The 20275-nt window shown below is 48.9% G+C and overlaps 1 protein-coding gene across 2 annotated transcripts in view; it reads right to left on the bottom strand.

Annotated features, from left to right (window-relative positions):
- SPOCD1 (SPOC domain containing 1) overlaps nucleotides 1-20275 on the bottom strand; it is a 948037-nt gene that overhangs the window by 99660 nt on the left and 828102 nt on the right. The window lies entirely within an intron of this gene.

Here is a 20275-nt window from a genome sequence, read left to right as displayed (position 1 = left end):
ACCTTTCGGCCCATTGCGTCCAACTTCTTCCCCTCGCTGTCTGGGGGAACGGAGGCTGACGACGATGGATTTGAGGACTTCTTCCTTGCAGCCGCCGAGACAACCAAGTCTGGGGAGGGCTGTGATCGCAGGCACTTGGGTGCGGACTCCAGCACCCAGTACTTCTTCTCTAGCCAGTCTCTTTTTGCCAGGGCTGAGGTGGGATTCTTCATCAGCACCATGCCCTCATCCCAAACGTTTTCTAGGAGAGGCACTGGCAGAATGGCCTTCCTTTTAGCCTCTCGTTGCTGCTACAGGAACCCTTCCTTTTTGGTCTCTTCTGGCGTCAGCTGGAAGAGCTCTGACATGGGGGCGACCATGGAGTGGAATGATCCCACTTCGTCCGGTGGCGACGCTCTCAGTGGCAGGGGCACGTTGCAGCCGTCTTCGTTCGTATCTGTCGTCACCATATCTGTCCCCTTATCCCTAGGGGGGAGGGGTATGTGAGGCGGTTGAGGGGGCAGCATAGGGTGCCGCTCCTCCTTCTTTGCCGGCAGTGGGCCCGGAGCCACTGGGGCCGGAGACGCCGTTGGCATCCTCTTCTGTATCTCTGACACCAGCATGTGGAGAGTGGAAAGATGTCCAGCGACACGTCCCTGGGCTTGCCTGGCCCAGCGCCTATGTTGACAGCGTCTCCCTCGCCGCCACCAGTTCGATCGTCGAGCATGATGTTGTCTGGGCCACCTGGGCCTTCAGGGGCAGGTTGGACACCTTACCCTGTGCCTTGGCCTTCTCTGGCTTCTCCCGCAGCTTCCCCGAGTTAGCCGATTTCCTCTTCTAGGAGGAGCTGGAGCGATGCCTCGAGATCCTGCTCGTCGCGGGACCCTCTAGCGCGGCGACCCTGACAGAAACTGACTTGCGGTGCTTGGCCTTGTCTTGGACCCCACGGATGGGGCGACCTCAAAGGACTTAGAAGATCGCTCCTCAGACTGGCCGGTCCAGGGTGAGGCATGCCCCTGCTTGCCACACGCGATAGAGGCTTTGGCGTTGAGCCATGCCGCCAATCTACTGTGTTGATCCTTGATGGTGCATTTGGTGTATCTAAGGCAAATCTCGCAATCCGTTTCTTTGTGATCCGGATGAAGACAGTAAGGGCACCAGGAGTATTTTTCTTCCACAAACACGTTCCTTAATCAGCAGCTGGAGCAGAGCTTGAAGAGAGGACCTCTGTCCTTCTTCTCCTCCGACATGGTCCGGCATGCGGTGTAGGCCTGATGTCCTTCTGGAATCTTTCATGAAAACTCAATGATTCTTGCCCTTGAGGGGTAACGAAAGATGCTGACAAACGGATCCCCGCTTGCCGGTCAAAAGAATGAAACATGGACATGTTCACGAAAAAATTCCAAAACACAGAAACATTCTACGGAGCAAAACGCGAGGACTCCCGACACTTGAACATGCAGTAAAAATCTGAAGATGGCTGCCAGAGGGGCATAGGGAGGGGTCAGGCATTTCCTGGGGGCTGTATGACCAGAGCTCAGTGATTGGTTTATAGGAGAAAGACAGTTTGTAAGTGAAAGTGAAACAGTTTTTCCTTTTACCGAGGATTCCGGCCTGACGCCGGGAATATTCATGAGCATGTGCATCCATGTCAGACCCCGATCTAGAGAAAGATACTAATGCTTTGCATGCTGTCATGAAGCCGAATGGGGTCAGCACCAGAAAGATACAGAGATAGGATAAATAAAGGTTGTTAAAGAGAAGTTAAAACGTTGGGCCAAAAGAAATGGAACGCATTACCTTTTTCCTTGAACAACTAACGCTGGGAATCAACAGGGTGGTTTCTCTTGGACAAAACTCTGGATCAGAGCTCCTGTTTCTAACGCTGGTGACTGCGAGGTCTGCCAGAGACTTGGGTTTTAGACAGCAGGAATCCTCCATCCAGTATTTGGATATAGTGAAATTTACAGACATCAATATTGTATTCCAAGATAATTACATTATAGCCTTTCAAACGAAAGTGACAAAATGGATTAGAATGGCCTTTCTATTATTGCACGAGTGCTCTGGCAAGTTTTTGTGGTTCCAAACTTTTCTACATATTTGTGAGTGCTCCTATTGCCCCTCCTGAAACCTACTGGGATCGTCTGAAGAGATAAAAGTTAACTTTAATCTAGGCAACTAAACAATTTAGAGTGGATACATTTTCTGAATGCATAGATAGAAACAAGGTGTTTCGTTGAGCTGGACCTTTAATTATTTACTGGGTCGCTCAAGCACATTACAGAATATGGTGGTACACTGGCCCATACGGATTCTCTCATGTCGCTATAGAAAAAGCAGCAGCACACCCCGCAGCAAGGACATCTAATTTAATGGGTAAAATCTATTGCCCTAGGTAACAGCTTCAAACAGCCAGCACAACATCACAAACAGGTGAACATTCAAGAGATACCACTGTGTATCTCCCTTGTTTAAATTGCAACCAACACTAGGGTCAATATAAAATTTGGGGGTAATTTCAGACTCATTTGAACAGTCTGGGGATATGTACATTAGGGGACTTAAATGATGATGGTGTTCTTATTTCTTTATAGTAGCTGAAGGATAGAGGGGAGGACAATCATTTGACAATAGTTTTTTACTTTAGCTCGCTCCTTACCTTTAAGGAATATATAAAAGACACTGCACAGGCGCCCTCCATTTCACATACTGCTCACATTACAAGGCATGCCCCAGGCTCATTCACATTGTGTTATCACTGTATAAAATGGTGAAATGTTAGGATGGTAAAGCACAGTATAGATGGGAGAAAATGCTGAATGACATAAGTTACTCACCGTATTAGTATTTCTGGTGCTTGTAGCTGCTTAGATTCACATGATGTGCATATAGTCTGACATCTAGTGGTAATCATGAAGCTATAGAATCTTTTTTTCGAAGATCTAAAAGGGACGTCGACCCGGGCGTGACAGTAACACTATCCTTATTGTGACGTGTAATGTAGCCTAGCCATGAACTCTCACGCGTCACGGTCTACCCAGTTGTTTTTGTTCTGCAATGAGGGAGCCTGACAAGAATGCAGGAGTACAGAAGGATACTGTTATCTCAAAGTTAATAAAAGTTAATTACAGTTCCACTTAGACTGTGTCGAGAGTGGTCATTCCCACCAACTTTTTTCACCATTTGGTGGCAGCGGTGGGATTGACTGGAACACGATGGAGGAATTGATAAAGACCTTAAGTGAGGGACAGCAGTTACTACAGCAGGCCCTCCAACTTCAGAGTCAGCAGGCGCAGGCCGATAGAGAAGCCTTCAAACAGGCTTTACAGGTTCAGCAGGCCCAGTTATTGGAAGCCACAAACATGAGAAACCACACCCCAGTACCCACTTCGGTCCTTCAAAATTTTTCCAGCGGTGAAGACCCCGCACATTTTTTTGTCAATTTCGAAAGGGTCGCCCGGAATGCTCAGTGGCCCCCCGAGAGGTGGTGTCATTACATCGCACCACTTATGACCGGGCAGCAAACCCAGCTGGGGACACCGCTTACGCAGACATGAAACGGGTGGTGCTTGAGCGGCTGGGTCACGACGACGAAGCCTAGAGGATCAAGTTTAGAGACTCTAGGCTCATGTCGGAGGAAACACCCAGTCAGCTATTTTACCGAATAAAAGAAATAGGGGAAAAGTGGATGCAGATACATACCTCAACCACACATGAGGTGGCCGAGAAAGTCATACTGGAACAGTTTATAGAAGCTTTGCCTTTGCCAATGCAGAGGTGGGTTAGACAACACCATAGACCCTCTTTGGTTGAAGCAGTCAACATCGCCTCGGCGTACCAGAAGGCTGGACAGGCAAAGCTGATGGTCTATCCCTCCACACCTAAGAGCGGGGGAAGCCAGGCGACTTTGAACAACCGAACCTTAGGCAGCTCCTGTTGGTCAAATTCAATTATCAGGAAGCCGGAATGGGAGGAAGACTCCGACCTGTCCCTGAAGCCACCGGAACGTCACAGCTGTCCAGGCCACCCAGTCTCAGCGCAAGAGGTCCCCAGTGCTTTGAGTGTGGCGATGGGGCCACCTAGCTCGGTTATGTCTGAGAAAAATCAAGGCGGAACCGATAGATGTGGGAGTTATGGAATCGGCTAAAGAGGTCAACCTCACTGGACCTGTCCCAAATCGGAAGAACACGTATCCATATGTCTGTGAAGCGGAGGTAGAGGGGCGACCTACCAGAGCAATGCTGGATTTGGGGAGTTTGCAAACGGCTGTAAATCCGGCACTGGTAGGTGGTGTAGAAATTTTGAAAGAAAGAATTCCCATCAGATATGTGCATGGTGATGTAAAGATGTATCCAGCTAAGGAGATCCTGGTAAAGCTAGCAGGGGAACGAATGACTGTGAAAGCCGCAATAATGCCTGCGCTGCCTGAACCTTTGTTAATTGGCTCTGATGTGCCTGATCTCCCTCGGCTGATCCTCAAACTAGAGAAACAATGGTTAAAAGAGGCTCCTTTCTAGAATCACGAAATTCCATCACCATCGCGTAAGGCAAGGAAGAGTAAAACTCAGAAGAAGAGGGAAAAACAGGCCCGGGTCGAAAAGAACATGTATCCCATAGCTGTTGACTGGAAAATAGATGAGCAAGGGGATAGTTTTCGCATGGCCCAAGAACTCGACCCCCTTCTGAAAAATGCCAGAGATTCGACAGGAATCGAGCCAAAGGGGAAAACTCCCCATTTCGTCAAAGAGAAGGAACAAGTTACTTACCTGTAACTGTTGTTCTCCAGCATGGGTCTGGCATGGATTCACATGCTCATGAATATTCCCCGTCGTCAGGCCGGGAATCCTTGGTATAGAAAAAAAAATCAGTATCAGTTTCGTTTCTGATCTGTCTTTCTTAGTAGTAACCAATCACTGGTCTCTGGCTCATACTGCCCCCAGCCAATGACTGCCCTCTCCCTAAGCCCCGCCTCTGGCAGCCATCCTCAGATTTGGTAGCACGTAAAGTGGCAGAGCCGCAGAGGGGTAGACGGGAGGGTTCGCATGTGAATCCATGCCAGACCCATGCTGGAGAACAACAGTTACAGGTAAGTAACTTGTTCCTTCTCCAGCATGGGGTCTGGCATGGATTCACATGCTCATGAATAAGAGAATACATAGCAGTACACACATGCACAACCACGGGAGGTGGCAACAGGCTCAACATTAAGCAATACAGCAACTCAACATTAAGCCTCTCTTACCTCCTCACCAGGCTCACCTTAGGCGAACAGGTTGCGCAGCACTGCTTGGCCGACCCTGGACGCCTCCCTGGAGTCCCGATCGACGCAGTAGAATCTCATGAAGGTGTGCATCGACCTCCATGTAGCAGCCCTGCAGATGTCCAGCAGGGGCACACCAGACAGGAACGCTGTGGTAGCAGCGATCGCTCTGGTCGAATGGGCTCTCGGACGGCCGGGCAGCGGTCAGTTTGCCAACTGGTGACAGTGCATGATGCAGCCGGAGAGCCATCTGGAAATGGAAGTCTTCGAGAGAGCCTTCCCTTGATTCACAGTCCCAAAGTTCACAAACAGCTGTGACGTCTTCCGAAAACTCTTCGTGCGGTCCACGTAGAACTTCAGAGCTCTAGCTACATCCAGCGAGTGCAAAGTCCTCTCGGCCGGCGACGAAGGCGACGGGAAGAAAACTGGCAACACCAAGGGCTCGTTGAGGTGGAAGTCCGACGGCACCTTGGGCATAAAGGAGGGGTGCGTCCTCAGCACCACCCTCGTGTCATGAAAAGTCAAGTATGGAGGCTTGCAAGATAGGGCCTGGATCTCTCCCACTCGTCGTGCGGAGGTGATGGCCACGAGGAAAGCTGTCTTCCATGACAGGAACTTCAAAGGCGCCGCATGCATAGGCTCGAATGGGGCCCCCATGTACCTGGTCAGCACCACATTAAGCTCCCACGCCGGGGCAGGAGCCTTCACCGGCGGGAATGATCGGAATAGTCCCTTCATGAATTCTTTCACCAGGCGATGAAACCACAAGGACGCCCGTCCCAAAGTCCTGGTATATCGGGAGATTGCAGCCAGATGTATTTTGATGGAGGCGAGAGCCAGTCCAGCTTTGGCCAGCGACAGTAGGTACAGCAGTACTTGAGGGGCCGTAATCCGCAGAGGGTTAATCTTCTGTGCATGGCACCAGACAGAGAACCTCTCCCCTTTATGTCCGTAGCACTTGAGAGTTGAGGACGCCCTGGCCTTTGCAAGAACCTCTCTGCAGTCGGCCGGGATGTCATACCCTCCAAACTCTAGTGCTGCAGGAGCCAGGCCTGCAAGTTCAGCGACTCCGGGTTCTGGTGAAGAATGGCGCCTCCTTCTCTGCAGAGAAGGTCTGCGTCCGTCGGCAGCTTGACTGGTGTGGACGTTGACAAGTCCAGAAGGTCCGGGAACCAGATCTGTCTCGGCCACGCCGGTGCGACGAGGATCATCCTGCACCGGGACCTCTTGAGCTGGTTGATGAGTCGGAGCAGCAACGGCAGCGGGGGGAACGCATAAAGAAATAGGCCGTCCCAGGGGAACGAGAAAGCATCGCCCATGCTCCTCGGCTGGGGAAACCTGCTGGCGAACCTCCGGCACTTGGAATTCGTCCCGAATAGATCGATTTTGGGTTCGCCCCATCGTCGGAAGAGTCGATCCACTTGATCCTGGCGTAGTTACCACTCGTGGCACGAGCGGAGCTCCCTGCTGAGTGAGTCGGCGATCGTGTTTTTTATTCCTGCCAGATGAAGAGGCACCAGAAACATCACTTGGGCGACGGCCCAATGCAACAGATCCTGGGCTTCCCTGGATAGGGCCGGGGACCTGGTTCCGCCCTGCTTCCGGATGTAGAACATTGTGGTGGTGTTGTCGGTGAAGATCCTCACCACCTTGCCCTTAAGGGACGGAAGAAAGGACCTGAGGGCCCAGAACACTGCGCGGGGCTCCAAGATGTTGCTGTGGAGTGACTTCTCCCCCGGGAGCCAAAGGCCTCTCGCGTGAAGATCTCCGGAGTGCGCTCCCCAACCTTCCAGGGAGGCGTCCGTCGTCACTGTCACCTGGTGAGCTGGGGTCTGAAAGTCCGTGCCCGCCGACAGATGGGAGCGGGTACCCCACCACCGGATCACCTGACGGAACGTCTCGTTGAGAGGGATCCTGTCCTCGAAGCTGCCCGTCGACTGGACCCAGCGGGCGTCGAGGAACTCTTGTAAGGGGCGCATCCGAAGCCTGCAAAGGCGCACCAGATAAATGCAGGAGGACATCATCCCGAGGCGGGACTTGATAGATCTTACCCTGGCCATGTCCGTGGCCAGCAGACGCTGCACCTTGCCCAGAATAGTCCTGGTCCTTTCCTCCGAAAGCGAGGCCAGCCGCGCCACTGTGTCGAGCTTGGCTCCCAGAAACAGGGCGACTTGCGACGGAACCAGGTGGGATTTTGGAAAGTTGATGGAGAATCCCAGGTCCGTGAGCAGCTGGACAGTCTTTGCAGTGTGCTCCACGTCGAGCTCCCTTGTCCTTGCCCGGATGAGCCAGTCGTCCAGGTAGGGGTAGATGTGGATCCCCTGTAGGCACAGCCGCGCCGCCACCGGTGCGAGGCACTTGGTGAACACCCTGGGTGCCGACTTCAATCCGAACGGGAGGGCCTTGAACTGGTAGTGCCGCCCTTGGACCATGAACCTGAGGAACCTTCGGTGTCTTTTTAGAATGGGGATGTGGAAGTACGCATCCTCCAAGTCCAACGACGACAGGAAATCACCCTCCTCCAGCTGTCCCAGCACGTGCTAGAGGGTGACCATACGGAACTTCTGTGCCTTGATGTACTTGTTCAGTCGTCGCAGGTCCAGGATGGGGCGCCATCCCCCTGTCTTCTTTTTTACGAGGAAGTACCTTGAGTAAACTCCGGAGCCCCGAAGCGTCTTTGGGACAAGCTCGATGGCACCCTTCTTGAGCATCGCCCTTAGTTCCAACAGTAGTTGAGGGATGTGATTTTCCTTCCTGGCCACGGGTGGAACGCGAGGGCACTTCTTCTGAAACTCGAGAGCGTTCCCTTGGGCCAGGGCGTCCAGCACCCAACCGTCGGTGGAGATGGACTCCCAAACGCTGACAAAGCTCGCCAGCCGGCCTCCCACCGGGGTGCTTCGGCGGGGGCCCGACCCCACGGTCGGTTCAATCTTGTTTGGAGGCCGCCTTGCCTCCTTGACCTCCCTGTCGACGACGATGGGCACCACCCGACTTGCCGTGTCCCCTGTAGGCTTCCTGGGACGAAGATCTTGCCGCTTGGCAGTACATGGAGGAGCCACTGCCGGATCCCTTGGAGGCACCTTGTCTGCCTCCGGAGCTCTGAAAGGACGGCCGTCGTTGTTGGAGCACTCCCAGTGCCCGGGCAGTCTCTGTGTCTGTCTTGATGGCCTGAAGGGACTCATCAACCGCCTTCCCAAACAGGTTGTTCCCGTCGAAGGGCATGTCCAAAACCATGGTTTGTACATCCTGGCGGAAATCCGTGGCCTTGAGCCATCCTCGTCGTCTCAAGCAAACGCTGTTGCCCAACTGACGCAAACCGGTGTCGGCGATGTCCGTTGCCACCGTGATGGCGTGGTCCGAAGCAATCTCACCTTCCTGTAGGATTTCAAGGGCCTCAGCCCTTTTGGCGTCCGGAAGGAAGTCCAACAGAGGGACGATTTTGAACCACAACTCCCTGTCGTAGCGGGCAACGATAGCCAGGGCGTTGACAGCCTTGATAGTCGTCGCTGAAGATGAGATGATTCGTCGTCCCATCGTGTTCAGCTTCCTGCCCTCGCCGTCCGGCGGGGAAGTTGATGTCGAGGCCGATGCCCCCCCAGCTTTCTTCTTTGCCGCTGCCGAGACGACCGAATCCGGGGTAGGTTGCGCCCAAAGGCACAAGGGGGCAGCGTCAGGGACCCGGTACTTCTTCTCGTACCGGTCCCTCTTTGCCGGCGCCGTGGCAGGGTTCTTGAGGAGGGCGAGCCCCTCATCCCAGATGTCATCAAGAAGCGGTACGGCGAGAACCGTCTTCCTTTTAGCCTTGCGCCGTTGGTAAAGGAACCCTTCCTTCTTCTTCTCTTCTGGGCAGAGCTGGAAGAGCTCGGATGCCCTGGAAATTAATGGCATGAAAGGATCCAATCTCGTTGAGCGGGGATGCCCGAGCAGGCGGCGACGGGGGACACGTCCGACCGTTCGGCGCTCCCGGTGCCCACGGACTCGCAGTGCTTAGCCTTTTGTTGGGCCCCCGTCCCCGGGGTGCCCTCACAGGACTTAGAAGACCGCTCAGACTTCTTTTTCTTCTTCTCGCCTGACGGGCTCTTCCCTTCCAGGCAGTTGGCGAGACGGTGGTGGCGATCCTTCATGGTCCGCTCCGACATGTTCCCACAAAACGCACAGTCCTTCTCCGTGTGCGTCTTGTCCTCATGGAGACAGTAGAGGCATAACGAATGCTCGTCCTCCTTGAAAACATTCTGAAGCTGGCATCCAGGGCAGGTCCTGAACAGCTTCCCGGGCGTCGAGCTTCCTTTCTCCTGGGCCATGTCCGGGGTAGGCCTTGGAACTTCTGGAATCCTCCAAAAGCGTAACTCGACGAAATCTTCACCCTTGAGGGGCGTAGAAAACTCTGAAACGGATCCCCGTTGATCGGATGTAGAAACGGTAGAGCTTGAGGCTCTATTTAACCGAAAAATGAGAAAAATCTCCTGAAAAAAGCACGAAAACACAGCAAAAGCTCGAGAGCAACAGCACGGGGACTCCCAACACTTGAACGTGCAGTAAAAAACTGAGGCGGGGCTTAGGGACAGTGCAGTCATTGGCTGGGGGCAGTATGACCCAGAGACCAGTGATTGGTTACTACTAAGAAAGACAGATCAGAAACGAAACTGATACTGATTTTCTTTTCTATACCAAGGATTCCCGGCCTGACGACGGGGAATATTCATGAGCATGTGAATCCATGCCAGACCCCATGCTGTAGAATGGTTTGTACTACAGAGTGTCTAGTACTTCTGACAAAGAATCTGTCCGACAGTTGTTAGTTCCTAGCAAGTATTACCGGCCGGTCCTTGAATTTGCCCATCTTCAAATTGGGGAGGGCCATCTGGGAGTTGAAAAGACTACGAAGAAGATTCTAGCTAGATTTTACTGGTCGCGAGTATATGGTCAAGTGGCACGCTTTTGTCAACAGTGTCCTGAGTGTCAAAAAAAGAATCGACCAAATGTAAGCAAGGCTCCTCTCCAATCAATGCCTCTGATTTTAGAACCATTTCAACGAATAGGAATGGACATAGTAGGACCGCTAGATCCCACAAGCAGAGGGCACAAGTATTTTCTGGTGATTGTGGATTATGCCACTAGGTACCCTGAGGCTTTTCCCTTACGCTCCACGACTGCCCAACAGATATGTGATGTCCTAGTCCCATTCATCTTGAGGGTGGGTATTCCCAAGGAAATAGTCACGGATAGGGGTAGTAACTTCATGTCAGCGGTCCTCAAACAAGTATGCGAAACTCTACATATCCAGCAACTCCGAACAGCGGTTTATCATCCTCAAACAGACGGTCTGGTTGAGAGATACAACCAGACGATAAAACAGATGCTGATGAAGACCATACAGCCAGGGGAACGAATTTGGGACAGGGTCCTACCATGGATTCTAATGACATTGAGGAATACGCCCCAGTCTTCGACAGGCTACGCCCTATTTGAACTGTTGTTCGGGAGACCAGTGAGAACCTTGCTGGACATCATGAAAGAAGCTTGGGAAGAGCAGTCTAATTCTGAGATTACTCTGACAGAATATGCTTCAAAACTGAAGAGAAGAGTGAAGAAACTTCAGTCAGTGGCCCAGAGTCACCTACAACAAGCCTCAGGAAGACAAGAACAGTATTACAATCAGAAGTCGAGAATGCGTAGCTTTCGAGTAGGAGATCAAGTCCTTGTACTTTTACCCACAACTGAAAATAAAATGCTAGCATTGTGGAAAAGTCCCTATACCGTTGAAGACGTCTTGGGGCCAGTGACTTACAGAGTTCACCAACCTGAAAATAAAATCCCTCTTCAGACCTATCATGTAAACTTATTAAAGAAATGGACTGAGCCAGAGGCGATGATTGCTATGATTAATCTGGAGGAGGGGTCGTCAGAGTACCTGCCCACTTCCGAGGCTCCGCTTGGGAGAGAAGCTTTAAATATCAACCCTGAGCTGTGTCCGGAACAACGAGAAGATCTGTCCAAGTTACTAGACCAGTATTCAGAATTGTTTTCGTCATTACCAGGAAAAACAACACTAACATGCCACCACATTCAGACAAATCCAGGGGCAAAAGTAAGAATGCGACCATATAGGATTCCAGAAGCTAGGCTACAGGCCGTAGAGAAAGAAGTACAAGAGATGCTTCAGATGGGGTGGTGGAATACTCGCATAGTGATTGGTGTTCACCTCTGGTGATGGTGCCGAAACCGGACGGTAGCATTCGCTTCTGCATGGATTTTCGAAAACTAAATGAAGTGTCCAAATTCGATGCGTATCCCATGCCCAGAATCGACGACTTGCTGGAGAACCTCGGGGAGGCAAAATACCTTACCACCATTGATTTGACCAAAGGTTACTGGCAAATTCCGTTGTTTCCCGAGGTCAAGGAAAAGACCGCTATCGCTACACCTAGAGGGCTGTTCCAATTTACTGTACTTCCATTCAGACTTCATGGCGCCCCAGCCATCTTTCAAAGACTAATGAACCACCTGATAAAGGGCCATGAGGATTACGTAGGGGAATATTTGGATAATATTGTGGTGTATAGCCAGATTTGGGCCGATCACCTGGGCCATTTAACTGCAATTTTCCAGACTTTGAGGGAGGCAGGTTTACACGTAAACCCAAAAAAAACAAACCTGGCCAACCCATATACCAGATATTTGGGATACTTTGTTGGACAAGGAACTATCCGTCCGCAACAAGAGAAGCTGGAGGCCATACAACAAATACAGTTTCTTGAAAATACCAGGCAAATCAGGGCATTCCTTGGGTTTGTGGGATATTATCGTCGATTTATACCACATTTCCCAACCCTGGCAACTCCCTTGACCAATCTGCTAAGATCGGATGCCCCACCAAAAAGAGAATGGAGAAATGCTAAAACTGAGGAGGCATTTAAGGCGCTAAAGACTGCTCTTTCAGACCAAGCGGTCCTTCACTGTCCCGACTTTAAGATGCCTTTTTATCTGCACACAGACGCTTCTGGAACGGGCCTAGGAGCAGTACTATTCCAGAATAAGGGGAAGGAAGACAGACCCATTCTATTCATTAGCAGAAAGTTAATGCCTCACAAAGTGAACTACACGACGATAGAGAAGGAGTGCCTACCCGTAAAGTGGGCAGTCGAGTCCCTGAGGTACTATTTATTGGGCAGGAAGTTCACCTTAGTTACGGACCATGCACCTCTGGTGTGGTTGTCCCAGAACAAGGAGACAAACCACAGGGTTAATTTAAGGTGGTTCCTGTCGTTACAGCCTTATTCGTTCCAGACTGTCCAACAACCCGGAAGGAAGATGGCTCAAGCTGATTTCCTATCGAGAACACGTCCTTCCCGAGCGTAAGGGCTTAAGGGAGAGGATATGTGACAAAGCAGGAGGAGAAGTCAGATAAGAGCATAATCAGAGCCAGTTAGACAATTGTCAGCAAGCCATGAAGCCTGAAGTGTTGAAGCCTGAAGTGATTATGATGTCAGCATGAGTCATGAGGGGAGAATCTTTACCTCTATAAGATAGGCATGTCTTTGACCCAATGATGAGTGGAAGATTCAGTTAAGGTGCTTTCTTTTAAAACTGTCTCTCTGTTATGTTTTCGTTTTGGGAAATAACAGTAGTTGGGAGAGGAGGAGGAGGCTGTTATACCGGAGGAGGAAGCCGTGTTTGAATGGGCCTATTGACCTCTGTGCACAGCAAAATTAAGTAAGGATGCTCCTGTTGAGCAACGTTTGATGAGTTAAGCAAGTCCCAAAAATTCAAAGAGATTCCTTGAAGGAGACGCTACCAGTACGAACCGGAGGACACAGTGTTATGTGGCCAGAACGTGTGTGAAGCTCCAGCTGAGAAGGAACTCTGAAGCGCTGAATTCTTCGCTCCGGGCCCCCACTGTTGTGAGGGAGAAGCCAACATCGTGAGCCGGGCTGAGACGGGCCTTCCAGCTGACGCGCAGCGCCGCGGCTCCTGTAAGCTCTGAAGCCGCAACACAGCAGGCGCCAGCTGATTCAGGCCCCAACAGAAAGAGGAGGGGCCGAGAGTCTGCAGAGGCTGCCGCGCCTCCTTCTACACAGCTGATCGGTGCTGTAACATCGTTCGAAGAGGTCGTGCTTTGAGAAGGGCTGCCACACGAAGAATCTGTCAGAACGAGGTGAGCGGGGAAAAGCAGATTGATAAGCCAGGCCACGGGAGGAAATATATACAATGAACTATGAGATGTGAAGGGAACTGGAACGTTGAGGAGTAAACCAGAGAGAAGGAGTGAGAGACTTTTGTAACTTTCAAGTGAACCAGCATAACTTTAGGCCAACGGAGAAATGAAGCTCACTGGGCCCAGTTTTCTCTTGGTCAAAACCTGAAGACCTGATTTTGAACTTGTGGGGAACAAATAGTAGACAAAGTAATGGGGAGATGAGCCAATAATCTAAGGACCAGCTATCTAGAGGCCCTGTTAACCCAAAGACTGATGTCCGGAAGTGAAGTACAGTTTTTGACACATATATAACAGCATAGACTATATTTTGTTATCTCAAAGTTAATAAAAGTTAATTACAGTTCCACTTAGACTGTGTCCAGAGTGGTCATTCCCACCCACTTTTTTCACAGGGAGTGAGAGTTGGAGGACCTGGGTTGAATGCGACCAGTGCTCTTTCGAGGAAGTCGGGGGCCAAAGGAGTGTGAGTGAGTGGGGGGCTGATGAAATCGGTGTATTGGGAAGTGGGAATTTGATCATTTACTGATAGCCATGGAAATCATCTTCTGGTACTGAAACCCTAACTAGCTACAAACAGACCCATATTCTAATCAACCACAGTTGATCTTTGTTTGTTTTGTTTGGTTGTTTGTTTTTTTATTTGTAATGTGCGCCAGAACCAGAGGTATCAGGGCACAGGCGATACAAGAAGAGTTTAGGTTACACAATGGCATATAAAATACAAGTAAGGATATACAAATGCATGATGTACAAAAATGGTGGGCAAAAACAATGCAAAGAAAAACACTATACAGACAGGAACATGATTTAACAGAGCAATCTAGATCTATTTACAGTGCAGTGAGATGGGACACAAATTTATTACTGGCCATTGGGCCTCATTACACGGTAGGCGGTAAGGGTTTACCGGTACCGGTAAGGGCACCAGTACCGGTAAACCCTTACCGCCTTACTACGAGGTCTCTTTGCGGGACCCGACCTTAATGGCTGGTTTTACCGGCCGTTAAGGAACGGGCCGCAAAGGGACCTTGGTGCTAATTACGGTACCGCAATTTGTGGTACCGTAATTAGCTCCTTCCCCATTCCCATTGAGCCCTATGGGGGCAAAAATGGGAATGGGGAAGTGCCTTGGTGAATGGGGAATTACCGCCCCCGCTCACCTTGGAATAGGGCGGTAATTCCGCCATCCACCAAGGCGGACACGGTAAAATACCGGCGGCAACTATGGCGCTAATAGCGCCATGGTTACCGCCTACCGTGTAATGAGGCCCATTGTCTTTGAGCCAGTTGATAAGATTCTGTCGGAAGTTCATCTATGGTTGATCAACTCTCAAGGATGCGGGCAAAGAGTTCCAAAGTTGTGCTGCTTTAACCAGGAAGCTGCTACCCCCGACCTTGGAATGTTTAAAACTTGGCACAGTAAGGTAATTAGTATTGGCTGTTCTTGTACGCCTGCTCGAGGATTTTCTGTTGAATCGCTCAGTGAGGTAGCAAGGTGCAGTGTTATTTAGACCTTTGTAAGTAAGTGAGGCAGTTTTCAGACGGATTTTGTCATTGCTGGATAGCCAGTTGTTCTGTCTCCTTATCGCAGAAATATGCTCTTTCCTTGCTATACCTAGGGCAGCTCTAAGGGCATTATTCTGGAGCGTTTGTATTCTTCTGACAATATGCTTGTTGGCATCAATGTACAGGGAGTTACAGTAGTCTAATTTGGACAGGATTAGAGCTCTGGCCAGGGTGATGCAGCTATTGTTAGATAATAATGGTTTACCAGCTCTAAATAGTTTGCATATATATGGAGTGGCAGAGGCCATGGAGTTAACTTGTTTGGTTAAAGTGAGGGTGGAATCAAGGTAAAAGCCTAGAGTTTTTACTTCTTTGGCGACTTTAATAGGGTTACCGACAATGTTAAAGGAGATGTATTCCGGGCCAGGTTTTTTGAGTTTGGATGTGGTACTCAGGATAATGAGCTTGGTTTTGTCATCATTCAGGCATAGACCGTGAGCGGCCATCCATGCCTGGATGATGAGGTAGACTCTATTTACCAAGGTCAAATCCTTGTCATAATCACCGGTAAGTGGTAAGAGAATCTGGGTATCATCTGCATAGTTAGTGTAGGTGATACCAGATGGTCCAGATCACTGAAAAGGGGCTTGATAAATATGTTGTACTATGTGGGTGAGACACATGATCCCTGGGGCACTCCGCAGGTGATAGGCATGGGATCTGCAGCCACTGCGAGTGAGAAGACTCTCGTGGTCCTATTGCTTAGGAATGATTGTAACCAAACTATGGCAACCTTAGAGAAATGTGCTGCTGAGTCCAGGTGGTTACATACGACCTTTTGATCCACCAGTTCAACTGCAGCCGATAGATTGAGGAGAAGTAAGGCTGATTTTCCCTTGTCCCTCAGCTCATCGATTTGGACCTTGAGATCAATTAATGCCGTTTCAGTGCCATGTTGGGGCCGAAATCCTGATTGGCGGGTTCCTAGGAGTTGGTTGAGCTCCAGATACTTTTGTATTTGGAGATAGGCCACCTTTTCTAGGATTTTGAGAAGGAATGGCACTGTAGTGATAGGCCTATAGTTAGTCTGTATGGTTGGGTCTAATGCCTATTTTTCAAGGAGAGGGAGTACCCAGGAGTCTTTAAGGTTACTTGGGATGGTGCCCGAGGAGAAAGAGGCATTGATTAGCTTCGATATGAAAGATGCTAAATCTCTCGCAGCGTCCTTGATTGTTTGGGCTAGGCGTTGATCACCCTGGCAGTTTGAGTGTTTGAGGGAAAGGATGACTTTTTTAACCTCGAGAATAGAAATCTTAGAAAAGCTAAAGCGGAATGGCTGTTTTTGAGTGGGTGCCGGGCTATTGTTAGGGAGCGGTTGTGGTGGTTAAGGAGGCTTTCTTTTTTGCGACTTTGCCCTGAAGGGTGGTGATTTTATTAGCTAGTGCTTACTGAATATTGGAGCACCAAGTTTTGTCCTTCATACAATTGTCTTGCACTGGGATCGGAATTTCTAGATCTTTTAAAATGACAAATAATTGCTTCATACTTGAGTTAGCTTGTGAAATTCTATTATTATACGTTTTTTGTTTAGCCAAAAGTATTTCTTTGTTGTAGCGGGAGGATATATTAGTGAGGTTGTTCTATTTTCAGCGGAAGGTGATAGCCTCCATGAAACCTTGCATTTTCTTTTTCCATTCTCACAGTTTTCAGGAGTGGGGTGAACCAAGAGTTGAGATGGATTTTAGGCTTGCTTTGTCTCATTTTTAAGGGGGCAATGGAATCAAATGAAGCGGTCATCATTTTGTTATATTGCTCAACTAGCATTTTAGGTTCCATACTATCAGGTAGTGAGTTGAGGGTAGGTAAGAAAAGGGGTAGAATATTATCAACCGTAATGTTCTTTTTATTCCTTGTTAGCGTGGGAGGAGCGGATAGAGTATTTATGGTGGTGGGCATTTTAGTTGCTATTGTGAATGATAAGAGGTGGTGGTCTGTCCATACCTGAGGGGTTATGGCAGTAATCGAGGCGTTACAATTATAATCTGCGACCTAATCGAATGTTCTATCCTTGTCATGTGTGGTTAAGTTCACTCTTTGGATGATTCCAAATTCTGAAAGGATAATAGCAACGATGGTTGCTTGTTGGTCTTTAGGGTAATTAAATCCCAAATTAAGATCCCCCAGCAATAGTACTTGCAAGGTATTTTTAGATTGTCGGAGAGGATGGTGGAGATGTACTCCTCAAATGAGCCAATGGGTCCTGGAGGCCTGCTTATGAGGAGAATGGTGAGTGTTTGGGAATTAGCAATAGGTAGTTTGGCTGTGAGGGATTCGCAAGATTTAATGTCCAAAGAAGGGGCAAGTCTCATGAACAGATTAGATTTAGCAATGAGAGCTATACCTCCTCCTCGAGCCTCACATCTGTCTGTTCTCAGAATGCTGTAATCATCAGGAACTGCTAACATAAGGGCAGGACCTGCTGCTGCCTGCAACCAAGATTCGGTGATGGCAAGAAAGTCATAATTTTCTGCCAGGATAAGGTCGGATATCTCCGTGGCAGGCGCAACTAAAGTTCAGGCTTTTTCTTTTGGACCAGGGGGTGAAGGACTATGATTTTATTCGGCTGGAGTTTTGGGATCACTGTACTGCCCGTGACATCTAAGGTACAAATAAAAAAAGTGCCTCAATAATTAACAGATCCATCCGAATTAGCCCTCACCCTAACTCTAGAACAGACTATTGGTCCGTAGTCAGGCCTTCCAATTCTGTGTTACCAGGGGCACATGTGTTGCCGCTGGGCAGACGGCCCCAGAGAATTGTAATAGACTAAGGCCAAAAGAATTTCACAAGACTGATGGAAGCTGATCATCGTGGGAGCATGATCTGGACTGGGCTCCTAGGGTCAAACGTAAATGTCCTTTTCTATTGGTGGGACGTAGCTTGGTGTAAAGTAGTAACATGCTCAAGTATTCTGTGATTAATTTGTCAAATACTTCAGGACTGTACTGTTTATGTTATTTTGTGTTGTTTGTACTCTTATGGCTGAATAAAGTTATGTTGATGATGATATGCCTATGTTTGAATATGGAAGTTTCATTAAGCATACGCATAGTAGAAAGACTTTTGTTCACCGCAGTGGATGAAAGTCTTTTTCCTTTGGCAATGCATAATATATTAAGGATTTGTCGGTGTTCCACCTGCACATGGGAAGAGTTATGGATCCTAATATTGAAATGATGGCAGATGTTGCAGCTGTTTTTGCATACCTTTCAGGCCATCATAATTTTAACTATTCTAACCAACCCAAAATGCCAAAAGCAGACAATGGCTTAACTGGAATAGGCGCTAGAAACTTCCCCACAATCCAAAACAAAGTTTCACTTGTACCTGCTTCAAACACATTGCCATCTCAGAAAAACTGCATCACCCTCTGAAATGTGATCTCACACCTCCCGCAGCCACACCAGCCACAGTCTCCACCCACTAGCCGCTGCCACCTACACCACAGTCTAGAAGGCCATCCTATCCAATTAGCCGCCTACGCCCCCCAGCACCATGGTGCAGCCCTGGCGGTTTCACAGGTCGATGGACAAGAGCAGCCACTGGATGTAGTGCTGCAGGTAGTTCCTTCTATCGTAAAGGTAACTAGTGGCTGGCGCAGCCCGCATCCACCAGCCTGAGGCCTGGCGTCTGGTCCTCAGAGGGAATGGTTGGGACTGTCAGCATGGGAACAGAGGCACCCCCAATGTCTGGGATTGCACACCTTGCTTCTCCTGAGACTCCTGAGTTGGGCACTGTCCTTCCCTGCCCCTCGGGTGAAACAACCTCCTGTGGAGCTGCTGCTGGGTTCCTTCAAAGTCTGTATCTAAACGCACAGCATTTATTTATTTATTTTTTATTTTATTCAAACAGATTGTATGGTTTCCATATTTGAAACCTTTAACCTGATCATGTCCATTCTTCCATGATGTGTCTTCAGTTTGATGTACAGTAACCTGATAGCAGAGCTTGGTAACACCTTATTGTGCCTGGGTCATGTTGTTGATCACCTCTAGTTTCTTGAGAATTAGAATCACTAGTCTTATGAGTGCCAATGTTATTTTAATTTTTTCTCCTTCTACAAGAGTCTTCCACCACTCATCAACATTCCTTGTCATGTGACTTCTAATGATGTCCCCCAAGCACTGCTCTCGCTCTTTCCTTAAACCGGTACACTGTAGTGTAAGATGTTTCAGAGATTCTATCTCTCCTTTTATTTTACACATTCTGCAGCTTTCACGGATATCCAACCTTTTTCTTCTTTGTAATATTTCTCCCGTTGGTAAAATGTTCAATCTGAATCTCAGAAAAAGGTCTCGGAAGTACCAGTTAGGGAATAAAGTCAGATAACTCGAGATCTGATTCAGTTTTCGTGGTTGAGCCCAGATGTTTTCGTAACCTTTGTATTTGCGGTTGTCTTCTTGATCCATAAGTCATCCTCTGACTCACTGAGGTTCACTAGGATCCCTCGACATGTCCTTTGCCAGTCTATTAAGATTATGTCAGATTGGTCTTTTAGGGCTTTTATCAGAACCCCAAATCCTCCCGTGGTGTTTTCTTCAAGACATTTTCGGTATTCGGTAGAAACTTAGCATTTTCCATACCGCAATTGTTTTGAGTGATGTCAATGCCAGCTCTCTCCTTATTCGCTGTATTGGGACTGATTTGGGAAGCTCTAAAGTTTTCCTCCAAAACAGGCCCTCCAGGATTGACCATGTTTGAGTTTGTAGGGGGGTTGGTGATTCTACCCCATATGTTAATATTGGCACCACTTTCATCCTGTAAAAGGATATTAGAGGTGATAAGGTGAATCTGCAGTATCTTTTACGCAGAATTCTCCCTTGGGCAGCTAGGTTGGTTGCTTTCCTTTTTAGCCCCACTATTCTTGGCATGTTGTTTTTCGTATTGTCTATACAGGCTCCCAAGTACGTGAAAGCTTCAACTTCCAAGATTTTTTTGTTTTTCAGAGACCATCCTAGTTTTTTCCCTCTGTTTCTATTACCTCCTGGGCACAGCTTCAGAATTCTCGATTTTTCTGGATTTATTACCAGATCATTTGAGTCTACATACGATTGTAATGTAGTGAGCTGTCTTTGCAAACCGATTTGGGTTTGGTCCATCAGGACGATATCATCTGCGTAAAGCAATCTCCCAATCGGCGTTCCTGCTATGTTTGGTGGAAAGCAGCGAGTGGACTCAAATGACTCCTCGATTCCAGAGCCAGCGGGCATCCTTGTTTTAAGCCCATTTTTATCTGAATTTCGTCTGTT

The sequence above is a fragment of the Ambystoma mexicanum genome, chromosome 11 (assembly GCF_040938575.1).
Source record: "Ambystoma mexicanum isolate Mex_15411 chromosome 11, UKY_AmexF1_1, whole genome shotgun sequence".
Taxonomy (NCBI): Eukaryota; Metazoa; Chordata; class Amphibia; order Caudata; family Ambystomatidae; genus Ambystoma; species Ambystoma mexicanum.
Note: the sequence above shows the minus strand (reverse complement) of the source record. Positions and strands in the feature narration are given on the sequence as shown.